The sequence below is a fragment of the Drosophila gunungcola genome, chromosome 3R (assembly GCF_025200985.1).
Source record: "Drosophila gunungcola strain Sukarami chromosome 3R, Dgunungcola_SK_2, whole genome shotgun sequence".
NCBI lineage: Eukaryota > Metazoa > Arthropoda > Insecta > Diptera > Drosophilidae > Drosophila > Drosophila gunungcola.
In genome coordinates, this window is record NC_069139.1 from 18695118 (window position 1) to 18718209 (window position 23092).

Here is a 23092-nt window from a genome sequence, read left to right on the forward strand (position 1 = left end):
TTAGTTGGGTAGGGAACTGAGCTTTTGATTGTATCATCTGCCGCCATGACGTGGCAGGCCCAAAGGCCCCAGATAATGCACAATGGTTGTAGGCGAAACAAAAGCATTCACAGATGTAAACGATACGATGACGTTGCAGCTGGGGGTACAATAATAATCCACACATTAACACACATTGCGATATAAGAGGAAAACCAGGTAAGGAATCCCTTCCAGACATCGATTGCCGTTCGATCCATTAAAATTATACGCAATTATCCAATTCACTCAACTGTTGCATCGTCGCTGTCATGATTGCCTCGGCTATCATCCCCAGCAAGGCATTTACACTTTTTTTTGGGAGGCTTAAAGTTAATATTAACTTAAAAAAAGTTATGTTCAATTTTCTTATAAAATAAATTTAAATTTATTGCAGAAATTACATTTTTTTTTGAGTGTTTAAAAAAACAACAGAAAAAATGATGGCTTGGAGGGCTAGGCTATGCAGCTAACCATTTAGTTGGCCAGGCCGAAACTCACGTTTTCCACAGATTATGAGGCCCAGGCCGCAATCTCTCGAGTGCCGCACGTTTTGCAATAGGAAAACTTAAGCTGGGGAAGCCAGAAAAACAACAACCGAATAGGGAAATTTTCACGGTGCTCACGTAATTGAATTGCAGTCGGCTAAATTGGCATTTATTATAATAAAAGCAAATATGCAATTTCGCTTTTCACTGGCTGGAAAATAAATAAACGAAACCTAAGCCCCGACGAAATATCAAAGGCTATGGGCAAAAATAAGTGAGACGAATAGGAAACTTATTAAATAAAAGAGTGCTCCTTGAGGAGCCACTGAGCTGCTCAAAGAAAACACTCGAGTTCTCAAGTCTTCAAGGCTATAAACTAAATTGCAACTGGGTTTAAGCTCATTCCTGTGCTCTGTTTTATTTTTTTTTTTTCGTTCTGTTGTGCTGGACTTGCCCACAAATCAACCGCAAAAAATTCAATTTAAATAAATTATTTTACAATATCAAACCGCTGTGCAAAAAATCCAAACCATTAGGTTAGCATCGAGATATAAGTATGGGGAGGACAAAGCTGCAAATGCATTGGAAATACAAAAAATCACATACATATTTTATAACTTCTATTGAAATCGAACCTCTATAAGCCGGATCTTTGTGCAAAATAATTAATTCGCATATTAATATTAGTTTGCTATATTTATAAATACATCTCCGGCCGTTGTTAAAATTTAATTTCATTACGGAGCAGTGACTCATTTAATAGGATTTGCATTGGCTTCCCTGCTTTGCTTTATGTAGTTAAATATTCATAATGTGAGCAAAAAGAGCTGAATCGCGCATTGATCGTTCTAAGTGATTATATCGAAATTAAAATTAATCTATTTTTCTCGTTTAAGCGCTCTAGCCATCTCTCTATCTGATTTTCCAGCTGAGTTTCGAGCATTCAATTTGTAATTTTCTAATTATGTGGTTGAACATTTTGGTGTATTGAAAGCAATTACGCTTAATAATGGCACATTCCCGTTGCGCGTATTTGCGAATAGCAGACCCTTTACCCTGCACTCTCTACTTTTTCAGTTCCTGTCTTTAAATAAGTGATGAAATGCTATTCACTGATATGATTCTCAGCATACCCTGATTTCTATTTTGGATTAAATTATCTGGGATATAAAAATTTGCCATAAATAAAGTATGCTTGTTTTGGGCTCTATATTCTTAATCCGAATATACATTCATGCTTATCCTTGAGTTATAAATGTTTTTTTATGATGCATCTTATTTATAAATATTTTTCTATGAAATCAAGCCGGATTTTTGCCGTTTAAATTTCATTGATCGGTTGAAAAATCAGTTTGGCCTAAATTTTATATTGCAGACATGTATTTTCATGCAAATATTTGACAGAGGAAAATATTAGTTGTCATTAAATTGTGGATTAGGTGAGTGAATTATAATAGACATTCAATTAAATTATATGAGTAAAACTGTTGTGTTATGCTTAACTAGTTTTTTGTGAATTTGAAACTAGAAAATGTGTTACCATGGTTTGAGCTACTCAAATAAAAGTAAAATATGTTTAGACAAATTGGGATATATTATGTTCCTGCACAAGTTCTTTTTTTTTGTATTTCATGCTACATTCAATTAAATTTAATTATCGACATTGACTTCGTTGATGTGAAGCCCAAGCATTATGTTCATAAGCTTCATATTTTTAAAGCGTATTAAAATGTGGCATATTCCCAGGCTGAGCTCGTTGGCTTGCCTAATGACAACGTCGCCGGTTTCGAGTTCAACACTGGAGATTCAGCTAAAATGGTGGGGCGAGAGGATTGGGGCTGGGCCTGTTGATGGGGCTTCAATGGAAGCGTTTACGTCAAGCTCCAAATCAGTTTTGCACTGCGCCAAACAATTTCCGCATTTAATTACATTGATTATGCAGCCAAGGAGCGAATCTGGCTGTCAGTCTCCCGTCTCACTTATTTTACTTTTTTCCAGAAACTTTCGCTCCAGCATTGAACTTGAATTTAAAACAAATTGCTGAGCTACTAGTGGATGGGGTGGAATGGATGGTGTTGAAGCATTTGCCCAACGAGCGTGTCATTGCTGTTGAATGCTTTTTGCGGTGACAACACTCAACACTTTCATGCTCTGTCAGTGCAAAGGCAAATGTGGTATGTGGTGGTTGTCAACACTTCTCGGCTTGTTGTAAATCGTAATAATGCAGTGAACAATACGAGCAAAAAAAGAAATATTAAACAAAATCCATTAACTCATAATTTTCTGCTATGCTGAACACAATCCAGAACCCGCGCTCAGCCCAAAGTGTTCAGATTGTTGTCGTTAAGCCAACATACTCGTACTCGCACAAACAAAAAACCAAATTGCGCGCAATTTTACGGCAGAGCGCATTTCGCCACCCACCGAACCACCGAGGCTCCCAGCCACCCACTCAACCGCCCAGCACCACCCACTCGCTCTATGAAGAAGCACGTATGCGTGAAATATTGTGCAAACAACAACTGCTACAATAGTTACAGCAGCAACGGTTCATTGCACTAAGAAAAAATAAACACTTCCTATAAATAAAAACACCAAACAAATAAATTTTCCGATTTTGAATACACTTTTATTTTTTTCATGAATTTTAATTATGCCCACTTTAAATGAAGATTAATCAAGATTAAGTTAAACAAAATACACACGTACGCTTACTCACCTATCTATTCAGAGTGCTTTAAACCTTAATATAAAATCTAATTTTACATACTAGAAATATTTAAATATTATATTTTTCACCGAAAACAAACAAATAGATTTATAATAAAAATAATTAATCTCTCATGTCATATTGATTCTGTTTACTAATTTTAAGGTGCAACTTTTTCAGAAGTGCTGTCAACAGTTAAGTGAAGCGCAACTGCAAGCTAACAAAATGAGGAGCAAAAATGTTTTTCTTGAGACGGAACTTGTTTGTAACCGAAAAATAAAATTCACACGACGTCGTCGTTGCCGTTGATTATGGGAAACGCTCAAAACGAGTTTGATTGTTGTCGCTGTTTGTTTGTTTGTTGCCTGCCTTTGTTGTCATGGTTGTTGTCATTGTTGCGGCGGTAATTCATGTGTTGCATGTGACAGGCTTTATTCTGGTAATATCAAATACATGCAGGGTTTAATCAAAGTGTTTCCAAAAACCTACGATATAAATGGTAGGGGCAATAAATCACTTAGCAGCGATAGATAACTGAATCAAATAGATCGTAGATGGGACTAGGAAAAAAGGGGCTTAACTCAAGACCAATTTGCCACGATTATAGTCGGATATATATGCACCCAATATTTAATAGAAAATTAAATTATACGGCATAAAATAACTGGCTTGCCAGGGAAATACTTGTCATTACTGTCATTGCTAGTTAGGCGATTTAATCAATAAACTATCAGCCATTAAGATTATACTGTAAAGAACTAAATGTTCTGTAGAATTCCAGATAGTAAAAACTCTAGTTTTAGGTAAAATATGTTATAAAATATCTACCATCTAGGTCTAAAAAAACTAGTTTTCTTGTTTAGGGGTTTTAAAATTAATCATAGGGTATTTTCCAGTTTGAATTATCTTAGAAATTGAGATGCCCATGCTTATTTGCATAAAACTTCCTTCCTAATTAACACCTTGCGATTTTTGCCAAGGCAGCCCACACATTGAATTTGTGTGGGTAACATTTTGTCTGCAGCTTTATGAACTGTAAATTGGTTGAATTATAAGCAATTATATATAATGGCATTGGCAGCAGCTCACACGATTTGCGCCGCCGTGCAACGCATTTTGCCAGACAATTTCATTAACAGCAATTGCCGGCGGGTGTTTGTGTATGGTTTGTGTGTGCATAACCGCTTCATTTCCATTAGCAATACAATTTGATTAAGTTTCGAGTGCGACAGGGTCGCGTCAGAGCTCAAATTCAAGCCAGATTACAATAATTTCTTTATCAAGCCAAGCAACCAGACAACCAACGCACCGACACGCAACAATAATAACAATAACAGCACGAACCACCGAAGGCAGAAGGTCGTTGCATGTCCAACAATGGGGAGAAAACCTTAATTTGGCAGGGAAATGGGGAATGGGAAATGGGGAGAGGGAGGTGCCCCAACTCCCAGTTGGGTTCCTTGTGCATACGATGGAGACGTGGACAATGACAACGAAACGGAAACTAGCGGAAATCATTAGAGTCTGCACAAATGGCTTCAAGATACTTTTGCCCAGCCAGCCCCGAGCACTTTTTTTCTTACTTCGCACAGTGGGCCAAAAAGGCAGGAAGGCCCAAGTCAACGCCGCCAGAAAAAGGCTGTCAGAAGTGGGTGACTTTCGACAGCACACACGCACGGAGAGGAAACTATAAGCGAAAAGTGCTGGTCATCATTACAATGTGGATATTTCGTTGAGAATATATTTATACTTAAGCCAGGTCAAGTGCAGTTCACCACAACTAACCGTTTTCGTTTGAGCAACATTTTCATTTCAAAGCGATTTCATCGGGAATTCATACACCAACATTTTACAATTAATATGGTTTTGGGCAATTTCAAAATTATAATAAAAGATGCAATAAAATATGGATTATGTCAGATTTGCTGTGACATGCAGTGCAAACAAACAATTTGGTAGATAAACCCTGCAATTATATTGAAATACAAATAAAATAGTTGTAAGCTATTAAAATGAAAAACGGATTAGGATAAAACTTTTAAATGAGGTAATAGAAATCTTATCGATATTAATATAATAAGAAGCTAATAAAGCATTGCCATTAAAACCAAATTTAACCACAAAGTTTTTTATTACATTTTTATTTATTTTAGATTTATAGTTTGTTGAGATTTTTTAAATTAAACAAACATTTTTTTTCTGCTTTTGCAAACCTAAAGAAAACCCAATTTCTTGCCACTGTGCTTCCTTTTTCTATAGCCTTTGTTCTGCGAGGATATGTATATATAGTTTATTTTTTGGCTCCTCTCTCGCCTGCCACAAAAATGGGCAAAAGATGGTCCGGGGCAGATTGTAGTTCTTGTTGTGATTTTGCTAGTTGCCAGCAGCTTGTGCCGGCATCTACTTAAATATCCGGTATCATTATTATAAAAATCAAGTTGGGAGCCAAGCGGACGCACTGGGCCAGGAAGCAATTAGGGCTGCAGAGCATAATTGGTCGAATTTTTTTGCAGCTTTAGCAACGGCCAAGGGTACTGGGTACTGGGTCCCAGGTCCCAATTAACAGGGATTAAAGGTGTGAAAAGCTTTGGCTTTTGTCTTGTGATTAGCCCGAAATATGGCGCATGGATGGAGCGAAAGGAAGGCGATCACAACAAACTTGCACATTTGCCAGGACAAACAAAAATGTGAAGAACCCTAAATAAAAATCAAGCAGCCGTCAACGGGGCGTATGCGCCACGTGCAAATGAGATGCCAGGTGCTGTGTAGCTCACCGGGGATGGCAAGCAAATAAAAAGCAGATAAAAATCAAATTAACAGAACGAAGTGAAGAGAAACTGCGCCCAAGTAAATAAAACTGCCCCACTTGGCCAAGGCGGGGCCGATAAAAAATGTTTTTCCGCGCAAGCGAGATGCAAGGACCCAATTTATATATTTCAGCATTTGTTATGGCTCCGCTCCTCGTTGGCTGATTGCAAATGAAATGAATTCGGCCACTGCAAATTTAGCAGGAGATAGCACAAGGACATTGGATGCGTGGCCGAATAAAAAAGTACACAATTTCACAATGGGCCGCCGGGAAATTTACAAAAATACATTTAATGACTTTCGCCTGTCCACTGAGAGGGAGATAGATAGCGCGAGCAAGAGCGAGAGCGAGCCTGATAAAAGGCCAGTCCCGAAAAAGGTCCTTGAATTGAGCAAGGACGACAAAAATGTGTCCTTAATCTGCTTAAAAGCCCAGCTACCTATCAGGCAAACGGACGTGTGCCGCGAGCATCAAAATTAACGACAAGAAATTTAAAATGTAATTGACAGGCCAACTGACAGCGCCAAATGGCAGCATGAACGAACGGCCTCCGGCTCGATCAACAGCCAACGGGCAGTTATTAAAACACGCGCGGCAAGCGACACACACTGCGTATACGCAATGAGGCAATGAGGAAACGGAAATGCAGCATTAAATGAAAATAAAACAGCCTGCCAGGCAAAACGCGGCACGGCGCTTAAGGACACTTTGGCAGAGCTCGCCGCTCGTTGTGGTTCGCTCGTCGTAATTGCTCTCAGCGGAGGGCTTAACGCCCGCACCCCCATAGCCGCCAAAGTCCGTGGTCCTGGGGTCCGTTTGTCAATGCTTTATTTGCGTTTATCGCAATCATTTCGCCGCCCGCTTTTTGCCCCGTTAATATGGCAATTTACATTTACATTATTTTTATTATGCCGCCGACGAAGCCACTGACGTCGCCATCGGATCCACAACTGAAATCCGTTTAAAAGGGATACATTTATAAGCATAAATACATACAATTTCGGTCATAATCGACTGTGTGCACTTGTCAGCCTCTCTGCGCTCGCGGTAATCGCATTTAATTGCTGCCACCTCCCATCGCGAACGAAAAAGTTAAATATTTTAAACGAGCAACAAATGCCAGCAGCCCCTAATGCCGAACACTGATGCTCGGGGGCCATGGCAATTAGAAGCAATTGCTACCTCTGCCAGCTGGCAACCTAGCAACTAGCAAACTACCGACTACCAACTACCAACTACCAACTGGCAACTGCTGACTGCCACTGGCTGCAATTTCACTTATTTCACGTGCAACTTGGCAAGCGACGAGCGTCGACGACGGGCGACGTCAACGATGACGGCTGCCACTGCTTTTGGCTCCCAAGTAGCAGCCCAAGCACTAAATGCTGACGGCCCAGTGAAAGGTAAGGGAAGGAAGGCAGCTGAAACTGGGCAAGGAGCTACTATACGTTGCAGATGGAATGCTGCATGTGGCAGAGGTAACAATAAACGTAAACCCCATGAATGGCTGCTGACGGAAGCAGCGAGGCGGCTGCATGCGAAGATTTCACTTTCATGTTTAACTTGGACCAACACACTTGTGAAAACAGTCCAGCTCGCATAAGCTCGAACTTTTTGCAAAGGAAGTAGCAACAATTATTTATTCGGCCAAGGAACAAGCTGATTTTATAAATTTCTATTGTGCTTTTTTCAAAAAGCCACCTTTAAGATTTGTCTTTTTATTTTATTTAGTAAAACATAAAAATATGTAACAATATATTAGCCTTAACTAATAGGAAATAAAAAAATTCACCACTTTAAATTATTTATATTTTTGTCACTTGGAGGTTTGAATAAAGCAAGTTTGACTGTAAGTCAACATATCTTCTCTCACCATCTGTTTGTCTCCACATTCTTGAGTTTCTGCCTCGCACGTGCATTTGTAAATTTGTTTGGTTGGGGCAACAATGCGTCGGTGGCTGCAGCTCAGCTCGACTCCTCTTCCACCTTTGGCGACACACTTTGAGTCTCGAATTACCCTCAGGCATGCGTGGCGTATTCGGTTGCCGTTTGACTCTTTTTTTCCCCAGCGCGCGTTATTCCCTGGGAAGCAGGCATTATGTGACACACTGGGTTGGGGGGGAACGGAAACGGAAAACAAACGGCGAAATAAAACAGGAAAAGTCGAGGTAGACCATGCAACGTTGTTAAAGAAAAGTGCAAGCGACACAGTGTGTCCACTTAAAGCAGGCAACAATGTGTGCCAGCTTTGGGAGCCTCATGACCAAACGGCAACGGCAACCGCAACATCAACGGCAGCATCAGCAGCAACATCAACTAACAATTTTGAGGCATTGCATAAGTGGCTCCAAGGCATCGAGGAGTCCACGATCCACGAGATCGAGCGTGGGAGAAGCGCTTAATTAATGAAAAATGTAAAACAAAGTCGGGAAGAGCAAACAAGTTTGCTGATATGCAATTACTTTTCATGGACCCATAAAGTCCCTGATCGTCTCAATGGATGCTCAATGGGATTAATCTGATATGGGGGAAAATCCTTAGGATTTAAATAGCGTAGCTGCATTTTATTTTTGTTAAAAGCGAATATCTCTATTCTTATTTCATTATTTTCTTAACAAAGTTGTTTGCCTAGCTCTACAAACCTTTCAAGTTTGTATATGAAATGGTGTAAGCAAATATTATCCTCCAACATCCAAATGAATAATTAAACAAACAAAAAGCCTTGTTTGTTGTTCAATATTAATTTATAGCAAATTGCCTAAAGCTGATCATTAACGAAATGAAAATAATAGATAAATACATAATCCAAACCTCTGAGATGCATCGTCATGCATAAATGTTTATGTAAAATCTACATAGCCACAAACAATGCAATTTGTAAGCCACAAGTTTTATGTGTGCTTGTAGTCAACATCGTATTTGATATCTGTGCTGTGTCAAAGAGTTCATCGCCAAAACCGAATGATAAGCAACATAATCAATAACTCAAGCGAACTTTTTGTACACTTTTTATGTCAGAATCCCTGCTGAATGGAATTGTATCGCCACAGCAGCCAGAAACAAACCCAGAAGCCCAGAAACCCAGCAACATTCACGTACAGCAGCCGGCAAGCAAACAAACGGCAAACAAACAACAACAACTGCAATCAATTGCACCTTCTGCCGCATGAATGCGTGACTGAATAGCAGCACATATGCAGCAGCGATGGACTCATCGTTGGAGGGGTTAGCAGCCGCACTGTCCGCTTTCCCTTGAGCATCCCGATTACCCACATGTCCCCCGTTCCGCCCTTTGACCCCCACCCCCTCAGCTGACCAGTACTGACCACTGAAAGGGCAGAGTCGGATTTTATTTTTCTTTCGCCGCACTCAATTTTTTTGTGCAGCTGCAACTGCAATTCAAGTGCATTGCAATGCACGATTGACTAACTCTGGTGCAGTGTTACAAATTTGCAAATTTGTATCTTAAAATTATACAGATAATAAAAAGACAAACAAAATTTTATATTACAATTATTTTTTATTATTATTTAGCGAAAATATTGTTGAAAACAACATATGTATTTTAAAGCAGTGTTTAATTGTAAATGCACTATAATTTGCAATAACACCAGTACCTAATATAAAGACTACGAGTTAAGGAGTAGTAAAAAACTATTAATGAAAACTTCACAAACTTATATTCTTATATAGTTGCGATATATCTAAAATAAAATTCTTTTTAATTCTTCCTTTAATCATTTCATAAAAAAATCTAGTGACAAATATTGATCTTCAAATATCCAATATCAAATCAATTTTTTTTTCTGTGTGGTAGTAAAAATGAAAAAGGGAAAGGAAATAGGAAAAAGGGGGCGGCAGTGAGTGTAAGTGAATGAATATGGGGGCGTGGCAGGTGAGCGTATCCGAAGGGCGTAAACGTAAGTGCGCGTTATGTTTGCCAACGCCAAATGAAAAGGACCGGAACCGTGAAAAACAGAAAAACAGAAAAGCCGGGTAAATGCATATCACACACACACACACACACGCACACACCCACTCACACAATCGCATACAGGGTCTCAAAATGTGGGACAGAGAGGGATGGGGGGCGGGAGGAATAGAGATGGCGGCATTACAATAAAGACTCTTACTTTGTGGCTGGTGTTGCCGGGCCCCCGGGGAACCTTGACAATGATATTGATTTGCTGTCATTATTGTTAGTTTTTGCCACCCTGCGGGCCCTCGGTCCGGGTTCCGGAATGGAGCGTGTGCGAAAACTGTTTGTGCTCACTGTCGCCAGCCATCGATCCTTAGGGCTGCCTTCGTCCTGCGGCACAAAAGTTACAAAATTTGAATTTACGCTGCGCTCGATACGCGAAATTGAAATTGTTATTTGTTGAGGCAACTCTTCGTGGGACGGAGGAGGGCCGGCGGAAAAAATAGAAAACTTCGCTGCCAGAGTTGCCATTGCCATCGTTGAGTGGCCCAAGGGGATGACCACTCAGCATGGCCACGATTCGTGTATCTCGCACCGAAGACTTTTAGTGGAATATTTTTGCACGGCAACCCCGGTGGAACGGACCGGGAACCACCTCCCAAACAATTTCCCTCTGTTAGTTTTCTCTGGCAGTTATTGACTTTTTCCAGCGGCAAACAAATGCAATTTGCATTTTGATAACATTTCCCAGCAGCTGTATTTTAATTGCATTCGTTCAATGCAAGTTTGCTCCACCTTTGACGGTGGTCCGGATATTCGGTCCTCCAGAGTCCAGAGTCCCGAGACGGGAAAGACGTAACGAAATCAATTGTCAGGTCATCTGTCAATTTGTTTGTTATTTCCCGCCAACTGTCAGCTGTCAGGGCTGCACGAAGCCGAGCCGAAAGGCAAGGCAGCCAGCCAACAAAACAAACACAAAACGTAATGCATTTAATGTGCCGAACGACTTGCAACAAAATTACAGTCCCGGACAGACGAACAAGATGTCGGTAGCGCCGACAAAACAAACTCCCCGATGAACAGTGTAACATAAGTGTTCGGAAAATCATTGTCAGTAAATTTTGCAACTTTTTTAATACATTCTCTCATGGTCATTTGCAAGAATTTTAAAATACTGGGTAAAAAACAATTCTCAATAAGATAAGATAAGTGCTTAATTAATACTACAAAAGAATCAAAATAAAACTAATGGACTTTAAAATAAGTCTTAAGACTACAGTTCTAGACTCTTCGGTATTGTTTCATTTCTATACCGAAGAGTATAGAGGTATTATTATTTAGTATTGAATAAATACTTTCTGTAGCTTATTTTTAAAGACACACTTATTAAATCTAAACTTTCAGGTTTTTTTTCATACCTATAACTACACTAATATTCGTTTAATAAAATATGATTTCAAAAACATTTTTGTTTAAACAAATGTAATAACTTTTTTTTTTCGTCACCACTGTGCGTGCAGCTTCGAAAAAGTTCAAGAGTTCGCTTTGTCGCGCTTGTGCAAACAAATGATTTGCTTTAGCCGCTCTTTCAACCCCCCCCGCCCCCTTTTACCGCCCAGGTGTAATTGCCACACGACCAAAAGGCGTAGCGAAATTAGGCAAACGTTTTGGCCAAGTTTGTTTTCCCTTCGGCCGGTTTGTTTGCCTTTTGCCATTTACCATTTGGAAATTATCGAGTTGTCGCCCAGCTGTGTTCGACGTTCATTGGAAATGCAAATTTCCCGACCAGCAGGAGAATCTCAAGTGCCTGGAGCCAAACAAATGATTCGCATTATGTAGTTTGACCTTAATTAGTTAACAATGGTAAGAGGCTGCCATTTTTATTTGGCAGGCCGTCGGCGGTGGTTGTGGGCGATTTGGAAAAATTAACCGCACCAATTACACGCACAAAATGCCAAACAATTAATAAAAAGCGTGGGGGGGGGGGAAAATCTGAATTGTGAAAATCTATTTGAGGGCGCCGGCATTTTCAGTTTGGCATAAATCAAATTAATTGAAATTAATGGTTCACCTCGCTTCAAGTGCGCTCACGCAAATATTTGCCCAGCAGATTTGGTTGGCGCTCGTGGTTTTTTTCCCTTATTATTTTGGGTGTCGGATGTCGGGTGGTATTTGCGTTGCCAGGATTGGAGACTGAATGGTGACCATTAAGCATCGGGCGCTGGCCCACTAATTATTTTGGCTTACACTCGGCCCGAGCGTTAATCCCTTTGAAGCCCAACGAGAAAAAAGGGATAAAGCCAAGGATTGGAAGAGGTTTATGCGGCTAATTAATGTGACATCTGATAGGACTTGTAATGGCAATTGCGATTGCTTATGCAAATTTTCTACAATACCGATGGATTTGCTCTATGTAAATGTGCATTCAACAATTGGCTGTAAATTAAAAGCACATTTTAATGAGACATTTAACAATTAAAATGCTGATTTATTTGGGGCTGATGTCAACCTTTTAAAATATGTAAATTATTTTGATATTTAATTGTATTTGTGTGCGGTTCTATGGTACTTAAAGTAATATGGTGTTTTTGTTTTATTTTTTTAATAGGCGACGAACTTTTGTACTGTATTTATGGTAAAATGTTGCCTCATTTTAAATTCAAATTTAATTTCTGTTTAACTGATTTTTTCGAATTCAAAACTTTATTTTCCTCAAATTTTTTATAGTTAATTTAAAATTTGTTCATGAACAACTCCACACATAAACGATCTATGCAAAGCTACATCCCTTTCATTAAGCTCAGTCCCGGCTTATTTGAACTTCAAAGGAACGTTTGTCAAGAGCTGGCACTGGCGGTGGCAAATTAATGAAATGTTTGTCAAGTGCGGTTTACTGGCTGTCTGTCCCACTACAAAGCTAAGTTGACTCATTAAAATGATTTAATAAGGCCATGCCGAAAGACCGTAAACCGATTTCCCCGTTCGATGGAAGTTAGCCAAGTTGGAAACAAACTGACAGGCAACAACTAGCAACTGTAATTCATCAGAAATAAACGTGGTCATTATGTAGTTACAGCGGGGAACGCACCCATGAATAATGAATAAAGCGTACAAACAGATTTGTGCCGCTTTGCCAAATAATTTTTGGGCCTATTAACATATTCAAAAATTCATGGGACCGCCAGCCAAATCGCATTGGAATTCAAATTCATATGCCATAATGGCAAGACATATGGAAAACTTGTGGGTGAGGTCGTGCTCACAGATACTTTTACATGTTCTCGAAAACATCGCATTTTCCAATCAATTGAATTTCAATTTGCATAATTTTCTGTATGTCAAAGTAATGTGTGCGAAATTCGATTATTTTCCATTGAATTGAACTGAAGACATTAGGAGTGGACTAAAAGTGGACAAAGCGGAGACCCAAGAAGCTCCTGCTCCAGACAAAGGACGTCGGACAGGACACAGGATACAGAACACGTGAATGTTCCAACACACAAATGGGTGTGTCATGGAGTGGACAAACATTATTGCAGAATTTATTTGTATTTCAGCTTGTGCGTGGGAGTGGTTGTGGGTGTAGGTGTGGGTGTGGGTGTATGTGGGGGTTTGAGGTGGGTGGCTGGGTGGCTGGGTCAAAGGGCCGACAGACCACCCACCCATACATTGTGACCTCAAAGTAACCCAAAACTCGCAAACGTATAAAATGCAGAAAAAGGAATTGTTGGATTTGCGTGAAAATGTTAGGGAGCGAAGCTAAAAGGATCCAAAGGCGAAACAAGCCATGAAAGGCAGGGCCGCTTCCGTTCGGTTCGTTTCAACTCTGAAAAACTATCACAAATGCCATAAACAAACACAAACTGGAACAATTCTAAATAGGCGATGGGACAAAAACGAACTGGGCATGCACTAAAATTACAAAATTCTTTTCAAAATTATCCTACAAAAATTCAGAAACATGTTAATGCGTTAATAAGTTAGTTGAGTTAAGATACATATTTAAATATACGCTTTGAAGGCATTCTTGTGAAATACTTAGATATCTAGAGACCTATGCTAAAATAATTTATATTATTTGGCAGAATGATTCAACTATGTTTTTATTAGAAATATTTCATATATCCCCATAATATTTTTAAAGATGTACAGCAACATTCATTGTAATATCTCTATACCTCAAGAACACAATCCTAGCCGCTGTCATCAAGAACTTCCAATGATTTCATCGCTGCCAGGGCCACTTCGTAGTGAAAATGCTCCAAGGACCTCAAAGCACAATCAAACAATGTGCGTGTCCCTTTTTTCCAGCATTTCACACGCCCACATGGTCGGGCCGACCAAAAAGAATTAAATTGGAAAAGAGTCGGAAAACGAGACGAGTGAAAAAGGGTTCAAATGTATTTACAGTCGGGTGTCCAGAGGGAATCCAGGGGGCTTGGCCGGCCCCAAACCCCCTCCGCCAAACTGGTTTGAGCCTATGTGCAGGGAAATGCAGAAAACACGCCAAGCAGCCCGCAGCGACCAGACGGGCAAACAACACTCTCGCCCAGACCTAAACAAAAAAACAAAAAAAAAACAAAAAAAAACCATAACAAATAACAGACAGAAAAAAATTCAAGGCAGAAGTTTTTGTGGGACAGCCGCAAGATTCAAGTTTTGACCGCTGCCCATTTGAGGCTTCTTTTCTCGCATTTTTTTTTCTCCAGGGCACGCGTGTCGTAAAAATTTAATTAAAAAATAATTTTGCTAACAATAAAAATCAACACTGCGGCAGTAGATGATGGTGATGACAAAAGAAGTTGCCAAGCCGCAGGCCAAATAATGATTAAGCATACGCCGTGGTGTTCGGGGCGATTGCCACGCCCATTAGCCGTGTCAAAATGTGCGAATTATGTGCCTGAAACAGCGGGCATTTACGGCAAGGCTTTTACTTTCGGTTAAGTTGGCTCTCGGCCGGATTCAAGGCGAATCTCGCCACTTTAGTGTCGGGCTGAACGAAATTATGATGACGACTTTTTATTGGGCCCAGAGCCATTGTCTGCTCCTGCTGTCCTTCTGCTCGTTGTCCTTGTTGTCCTGACAGCTGAAGTGGCCCGCCCGGATGCCTTGATGTCTGAATGCCTGGCCGCCTTGCCGCCTTACCGCCTTGCCGCCATTCCTCCCTGACTACTCTCCCCGCTTGTCGAGTCAATAAAAATTCAGTAAAACGCTCTCGACATAGGCTCAAGGATTATTATTGCTACTTTATGACAGTTTATATATTTTTCCTTTTCTGTGTGTCCTGGGCTAGTGACAACGCAGATTTAAAAGGTTATATACACAGGAATATGGTCGTAAGTGCAGAATGGGTGAAGGCGGCCCAACCTGTAAAGTGTTCGAAACGCAAATTGCTTCCTAGGGACGACTGCCAGTGGAGTTAAGTGGAACGTTTTGTAGTCAATTTCCCAGATAATTGGTACGCCAAGAGAAACCCGGGATATGGGGTATTCGGTATTTTCGCTTGACAAACTATTGTTTCGAAATATCTTAAATTTCTAAAGAATACTTACATTCCATCGAAAATATTCATATGAAAACATATTATATAATGCTATCCTTCCTTTCACAAATGGCCTCTTTAAATTGTCTAAATGTTGTATGTTAAGAAAAGTATGGTCCAAAGGACCGAATTTCAACTAATATAAGCCCATTCTGATTTAAAATATTTAAAACCGTCCTATATTTGTTATCAGAATAAAAAAGGCGCAATGCCTGGAAAATTATATTTATTGAAACAAAGCAAATGCAGGAAGAAAATTAACAGTGTTTCAAGTGCACTGTTCCAGCCATTCCAAAATTCGAATGTGACTTTACAACGACAATACCAACTTGTTTAGTTCGAAAAAGGATTACTTGCCAGCTTTATGCCAAAACTCAAACAAAACACAGCTTGAAAACCGAAAGCAAAAAACTTCTAGCCGACCAAAAAACTCAATGACAACAAAGGCATAACCCGCACAAAAAAATTAACCAAACTCTGGCAAACTTTGCCAACAACCGGCAATAAATGCAACCAACGTGGCCGAGCTAATTATGTGCTTCCTGCAGAGGCTTTTTAACAAAAACAAGAAAAACGGGACAAATCTGCTCGGCAAGACAAAAGCTCCTAACCTCAAACTTTGACTCTGACTTTTGGCCCAATTATGGCCACGTTTCAATGTCGAGTTATAAAATTTGCATATTTCCCCGGCCAAAGCTTTTTAATGCTGTTTGCCGTTCATTTAGTATGATTTTTTCTCGTCCGCAGTCTTGTTATTTTTATTTTATTTTGCAAGGGAAAACTTAGCCGGCCAAATACGTTGACACCTTCATTTTGATTCGGAAAGGGGCGGCCTCGAAGGTTGGCCAGAAGAAAACTCGCTGCTAATTGCAGTGTCGAGGCACAAAGCAAATGGCTTAATTACCTTGTATTCCCCGGTTGTTGTTTGACCTTTGGGGGGCAAAAGTTCATTTGCATAATTTGGCTGGGTTTTTAATTTTCGGCATAGCATTTCCCTGGCCATTCTGCACGTAACATTTGCATAAACAGAATCTACACGCGAGGCAATCAGCATAATTCCGCCTGCAAACATATTGAGCCGAAAATCACTGCAAAACTCTGCCACCACCAGACGGAAAACAAATATCTTTTATCGCATTGAACTCGCTGCTCGAACTAAAAAGCTGGAAAAAATATGTAACGAATTTACTACAAGCAAAGTTTTTCCCTAGCCTTAGCCAAACGATATTTGCTCATCAAATTAGTTTTCTTGCACACGTTTTCAATTTTCGACAAACGCTAAAAGTTTCCTGCTCCACTCAATTTTGGGGGAGTTGAGGGCTTTGCATATTTTCCAAATATGCGTGCGTGTAAGATAACGTGCATACACAAAAAGAAAATATAAGAGCGTTAAATTGTTTGTTAAATTTTACTTTTTAAATTTAAAATACTTAAAACATTGTTAGCAAATATGTTATGTTACCACAATTAGTAAATTATTTACCCTTTTTGTATTAAACGTTTACAAACAAAGTGAAAAAGCTATTTACAAAATCATTTTATTTTTATGACAGCATTTACCTCATAGGCATTAAAATTTTAAAATGCTTTTTGTTTTAGCTTAAACCCTTTTTTTAAACATGCTATGTTTTAAAAATATTATAAATAGAGTTCTCTTTAATTAGCTCAATTTCGCTAAGTGTAAGCACGCACAACCAGAAGCGTGTCAATTGTGGCAAAGGTTTTAGCATTTGAAATTTGAATAAACTGGTAAGCACCTCTGAGAATTTAATTTTGAATTCCGGTAATACCACACCCACTCACCCATCCATACACCTATCCAAATCCAAACAACAATAATGAGACTGTACAATGGCATGCATAAATCAACTGGACAATGCCACATGGTAAATGTTGCCAAAAACTCTATTGTCTGCTCATAATTGCCAACTTCCTTTTTGACATTTCCCCCCACAACCTTCATTCCTCGATCAGTGTCGTCAAAGTGGGTCAAATGTGCACAATAATTACCAACATTTACAGCATTGAAATGCAATTTTACCTCTCTGGGTATCAAAAATAGATTTTTCCATATTTACATTTGGACAACATTGCGTTTGGCAGCCATTTCAAAAGGCAAATAATATGAACAAATGTTTATACGTTCCGTCGAATAATTCGCAACTGTTTGCTATTGATTTCAATGGCCCAGCTAGAAGAGTTTTAATTAATTGTAGCGCATTTAAATTCAATAGATTTTATTCGATCTTTTTCATAGCAATTTGCTCATTTGTGGTATTAATTAGGGGTTTTGTGATAAGCAATTTGCATTGATAGCGTAGCACGTGTGAATACGTTTGTGTGATTGACTAATGTATTCATAATAGTGCCTTCACTACTAAACCCGTAATGGATTCTGGGGTAGGGGAAACCATATCATCTTTTATCAGCGCTTTGAAGTACTGGGGCCTCATGTGCATTGGCCGGATTAGATAACAAAGATCCAGAGTGCTTGGTTCGCCCAGTATCCGGTTGGCTGTGAGCCATTGGCAAACATTTACTTAGCTCTTGCCCCCTGCTGAAATATGCAAAGCCAAACAGAGATAGCAAATTCAACAATGTTTATTTGCGACTCTTGTTGGCACAAATGTTGTCATTGATTATGCATGATCCACATACGCAACAGAATATTCGTAGACGGGTTTCGTCAAATTTTAACCCAATTTACAACCGCTTTATTGGCCCAGAGCACATATACATACATAAATTTTTATAAGCAAATATTAGCCAATTGACAAAACAGCCACAAATATCTAGGCAAATGTGCTAAGTAAAGGTAAATTTATTTGCACTAAAATTAAGCAAATTTGTTGATGAATAATTTTTGGCGAGTGTTACAGTCAAGCACGAATTCGAGGAAGACAGCTTACTTAATATTGGCATACAAAATTGCCATCACAAAACCAGAACATGGATTAGGATAATAATTTTATATATAGTAAAAGTTTAAAATAAGTAGTAAAAGTAAACTTAGTTTATAATTTAAATATGTTTTTAAATAAAGGTTTAAGTTTACTTTTTTAATTGCCAACTGTTTCAACGCTTTTTATTGCAAATTTACACAATTGGAGCATTTAACGTCATATTTTATATGCATGTTATTCATCGACGATTTGTTGCCACAGCCACAGACAAACTTTACAGTACTTTTTTGTTCTCTTTTTGGATCAATATTTAGTCGAGGTGTTTACATCTGCATGTGCGAGATGTGGAAACAAAAGGGTTTCTATTTTGCGTTTTGTATATATTTTTACAGTTTGGAATATTTTTCAAGTGTTTTTTATCCGACAACGACGTGCCAAAGCCACGGCTGACACACATAAAAGCCATGAACCCCAAAATAGTATGTAGGGTTAACAAATTATTTTTTATTAGAGCCCAGGCACATGACCGGGCCTTAACGAGACTTTGGCCAATTATCAGGAGGTTGTTGATGAAACGGATTGTGTGAAAATTTGGCGTAAATAATGGGAGCTAAATTTGTTCAGTGTTTGTGTTTTTTTATGTTAATAAGGGACGCAAATCAAAACAAAAATCTCACTTTACTCACCTTGGCTAAATGTCTCTTTGGGGAATTTGTCTGCAAAGAGAACAAGGAAATTGTAAACTTGATTAATATGCAAATGCCAAGCGGGTTTTGATTAACTGCTTAACCCAATTTTGTTTGGTTTTCGTTTTGTTTGCGCCAACCAACCGTCACCAACTTCCGCCTACAATTGAGCGGTGGAGAAACCGCAAAACCAGTTTGATGCACTTGATGTGACAACGACTGACAGCCTGAGATTGAGTTTGGGTTTTTGAATGTGTTCATTTAGCATTCGGCAGATGTGTGCCAACCGGTTGGCATCGGGAATTGCACAACATTCAATACATTTAAAGTGCAAACCTGGCTAATTTAGATAAAATTAAATTCAACCAGTTGTGGGTCACTCTTTAAATCGGCTTAAAGCGGACCAAAATGGGTGGAGGTTCTGAGGTTCTGGGGTTCTGAGAATATGGCAGACTGGGTCACTTGATGATGTTAAGCGGCTTAGACGTTAATTGAATTAGTTTACAAGTAGCGCCCAACATGGTGTTTGTGTTTGTATTTGCCAGCTCTGCTCGATTCATTGAGGCAGAAGCCCAGCCCCGCCCCTTTTGCCCCCATTTACCCTCTGCTGCCCGCTTAACCCACTTGTACAATTGCACTTGCACTTGATATACAATTAGATTCTTTGTTGCCGCAAAAGGCAAAAACAACTGCAGCTGCTTATGCAGCTTTTCTCGACTTTCCACAGCCATATAGCCCCACAATCCACCGCATCCCGCTGTAATGAACTTTTAATTGTTGGCATCTTGGCAAACTGCTTACATAATTGAACTATCGTGGTCCGCCTGGTTAATTGTTTAATTAAGCCATTAAAACGCCATAAAAATAATAAGAAGGCCTAAGCGAAACTAGAGAGGCTGCTTTGAGCTGAATTACCTCAGTTGGCCAGCGAAGTTCAAGTGGCATTTGACATGCGACACTTGCACCCAGAAGAGGGGCTTTTAACTAAAGCCACTTCGAGTGCGAGTCACTTGCATAACGCTAGTTGCTTAAATACAATTCGCGTAGGAAATATCCCGAGGTTCAGTACTTTATAAAATTACAGGTCGGCATCAGACAGTTTATTTTCTTCATAATTGAAGAGTTAATTTTAAGACCCAATTAATTCGACTTACTCTTTTGCTTTGCATTGAAAATGTTTAATTTAACATGGTGACATTCATCAGAATAAAAATAGAATTGAAAGTGTATTAACAGAACACTATCAATAATAATGCTATTTATTTCGGTTATTTATTTCGGTTGTGTGTTTTTGTGTTTATACGTCCGTTCTATTTTAATAAGGGCTAAGTGAAAATGGCAAAGCTAATTTAAAAATCATTGCTATATATTCTAATTTATTTAAGATATTTTAGCGATAACTGATAACTTAAATTATCTCCGTAAATATTTATAATATCAAAGCTTCTCCTAAAAACTTTTAAACCGTGTTTATTGAAACTAACGCAATTCCATACCCAAACCAAAAACCATTTCCATGATCCTTTAAAATTCGCCTAAAGGTATCAATTAACCTTTGTCAACTTCGGCATCATTTCCTGCCCCTTTTTGCACACACAAAACCATTAGCTCCCTGCTCGTAGGTGATTATTAACCCATATTCCAAGTGCTCTGACACATCTCCCATTCGCGTGACTTGTCAAATTTTTGACAGACAATGGCTGTGGCAAACAACTGGCATTGATGCGACAGGGCAACTGTAACCAACAATTAGATTGCCCGGAGAAAATGGTATCAGTAGTGACAGTGGCAGGGCTGGGGAAATGGCAACAATTGCTGTCACCATGACGATAAACGATAACAAATTCATTAATTAAAATTTAAGTGCACAACAACAAAGGAAAGATTGCCATGCAAATGGCTTTATCGCTCTTCTGCGTACACAGAATTGATTTGCAATGCCGCAAAAAGAATGCAAAAAACAAACAATAACGTGTCATGTAAATTGCTCACAACTGTACATCAATAAATTCAAAATGTCTATATAAATATATGTATGTTAAAAAAAACTTATGTTAAGAGACGACTGTGTTATTTATCACTTAATCACTTACAAGTTATTCACCCATTATGGTAAATTTTAATCATTTTTCAATTTGTTTTACCGATAATTTTATTTAATTTAATTTTTTTTCTCTCACTTTATTTGTCAAGCAGTTTATCGTAATCACTTTGTTTTTACTTTAATTAAATTTTATTAACATCAGCAATATATGACACTTTTTCTATATCAGCATGGTGACCACAAAAACAGCCAACCATAAACTGATTACAATCGAAAAATGATTAAGAGAGGGAAATACAAAAGCAGCAAAGCTGCTTTTTTAAAAAAAAAAATTTTGGTAAGCAGACTTACGTTAGCTAAAATATTACGTAAAAGGGAGACAATTGTTAATTGTTGTTAAGCTCTAAAATAAGTCTATGTAGGCTAAAATATAAACACTTTTGTGTTTGCGTAAGCTGTTTGGCAGTTCTACCATCAAACAAGGAAAATAACTTAAATTCTAAAGTGGAGAAGCTTATGAATAATTTGATGTCTCTAAAACGGCCAAAATTTATAACTGGTACAAGAAACCATAAAAGAAGAGTTATTTTTAGATTTTATAAATTGACTTAGTCTCTTCGTCCATGAATGTAAAAAAGACTAAATTCTCTCAGCCTTTTGATACGAAATGCCTCTTGTTTATTCAACAAAAATGGCCTTTATTGCTTAACTAAACACATAACATGGCAATTACTGTATTTACCTGTGTAATGGCTCCCTCTAACCTCTATTAAAAATTCATTTACATATCACCCATACGCCCCGTGTGACAATTTCATACAACTTACAACCAGAACTGGCAAAATAAAAAAAACATAAAAACTACCATTTGTTCACCCAATCCCAAAGGGAGAAAATGAAATAAAAAATTGGAACAATAACAACGGATAAACCAATTTAAAAAAATACAATCTGCAAACCAAATCTGCACACACAGACGACATGGCATTTTGGAGAGCGAGGCAGACAGACAAGAGATGGCTACATTTTAAATAACATTCATGCCATATAGTTTTTGCGAATTTTTTACTTGCCAGAGAAAATGCAATGTGTGCCATGGGCGCAGATCTGGAACAGGACTAGCCGCCCCAACCCCCAAACAATCCCAATTTAATTGTTTAAGTGTCAGCAAAGCCAAAATAAAAAATACAACAAAATTGAGAAAACCAAAAAGAGATTAAATAAAAATCAAGTGGAAAGGGTGCAATGCTTTTAATGAATTCAATAAAAGTCAGATTGAATGTGCACCAGTTGGCGGATGCGGAGACACATCCTTTTTTTCTGGCATGCCGCAAGGCCAAATAAATGTTAATGAGTGAACCAAAAGAATCCGCTTATGTTCGATTCTATTGGAAGCGGAAATGAGCGATAAAAAGCGGAGAAAACTCAGATTACCGGGGAGGACAAAGACCCTTAAGTGCGACTAGATATATAATATTTACTTCTTCGCTTTGGCCCTTTATTCTTTTTGCCACTTTCTTTGTTGTGTTGCCGAAAACTTTCGCTCTGTGCACACACTAATTGAACTTTCATTGAAACGCAAGTCATTAGAAAGCAAAGGCAGAACTGATTTTCCACAGCATCGATATAAAAGAAATTGAAACAAACAGGCAGCCGACAAATGGCAGGCCAATTCAAAACTTGACAATCCCGCTAAATGAAATTTAATTAAATGCTATTATTTTATCGCCCTTTTGTGCAGCTAAATGGGTTAAGTGCACTCCGCTATCGACATTAAACTTCCTGTGACTAATCAATCAGCAAAAATGTCTACGCATAAATACACACGCTCACTGCAGTTGTGTGAATATGCACATGTGAATACATATCTAAAGATATATTTAGACATTGCAAGTTAAATTAGAGCAGGGCAAACAGAGAGATAGCGAGCGGAGGGAAGGGAGCCTGCAGAATGTCTAGAAATTAAAATCGAC

General features: G+C 38.7%; 1 protein-coding gene across 9 annotated transcripts in view; it reads right to left on the minus strand.

Moving 5' to 3' along the window:
* Positions 1-23092, minus strand: part of LOC128258729 (extracellular serine/threonine protein CG31145) — a 68684-nt gene that overhangs the window by 31448 nt on the left and 14144 nt on the right. For 6 of the 9 annotated variants that reach the window (XR_008268022.1, XM_052990688.1, XM_052990607.1 and 3 more), the window contains exon 3: positions 19076-19105. The exons of the other annotated variants lie outside the window; for them this stretch is intronic. The gene's annotated coding sequence lies outside the window, so the exon portion shown is untranslated. The remainder of the gene's footprint in view (positions 1-19075; positions 19106-23092) is intronic. 9 annotated transcript variants of the gene reach the window in all.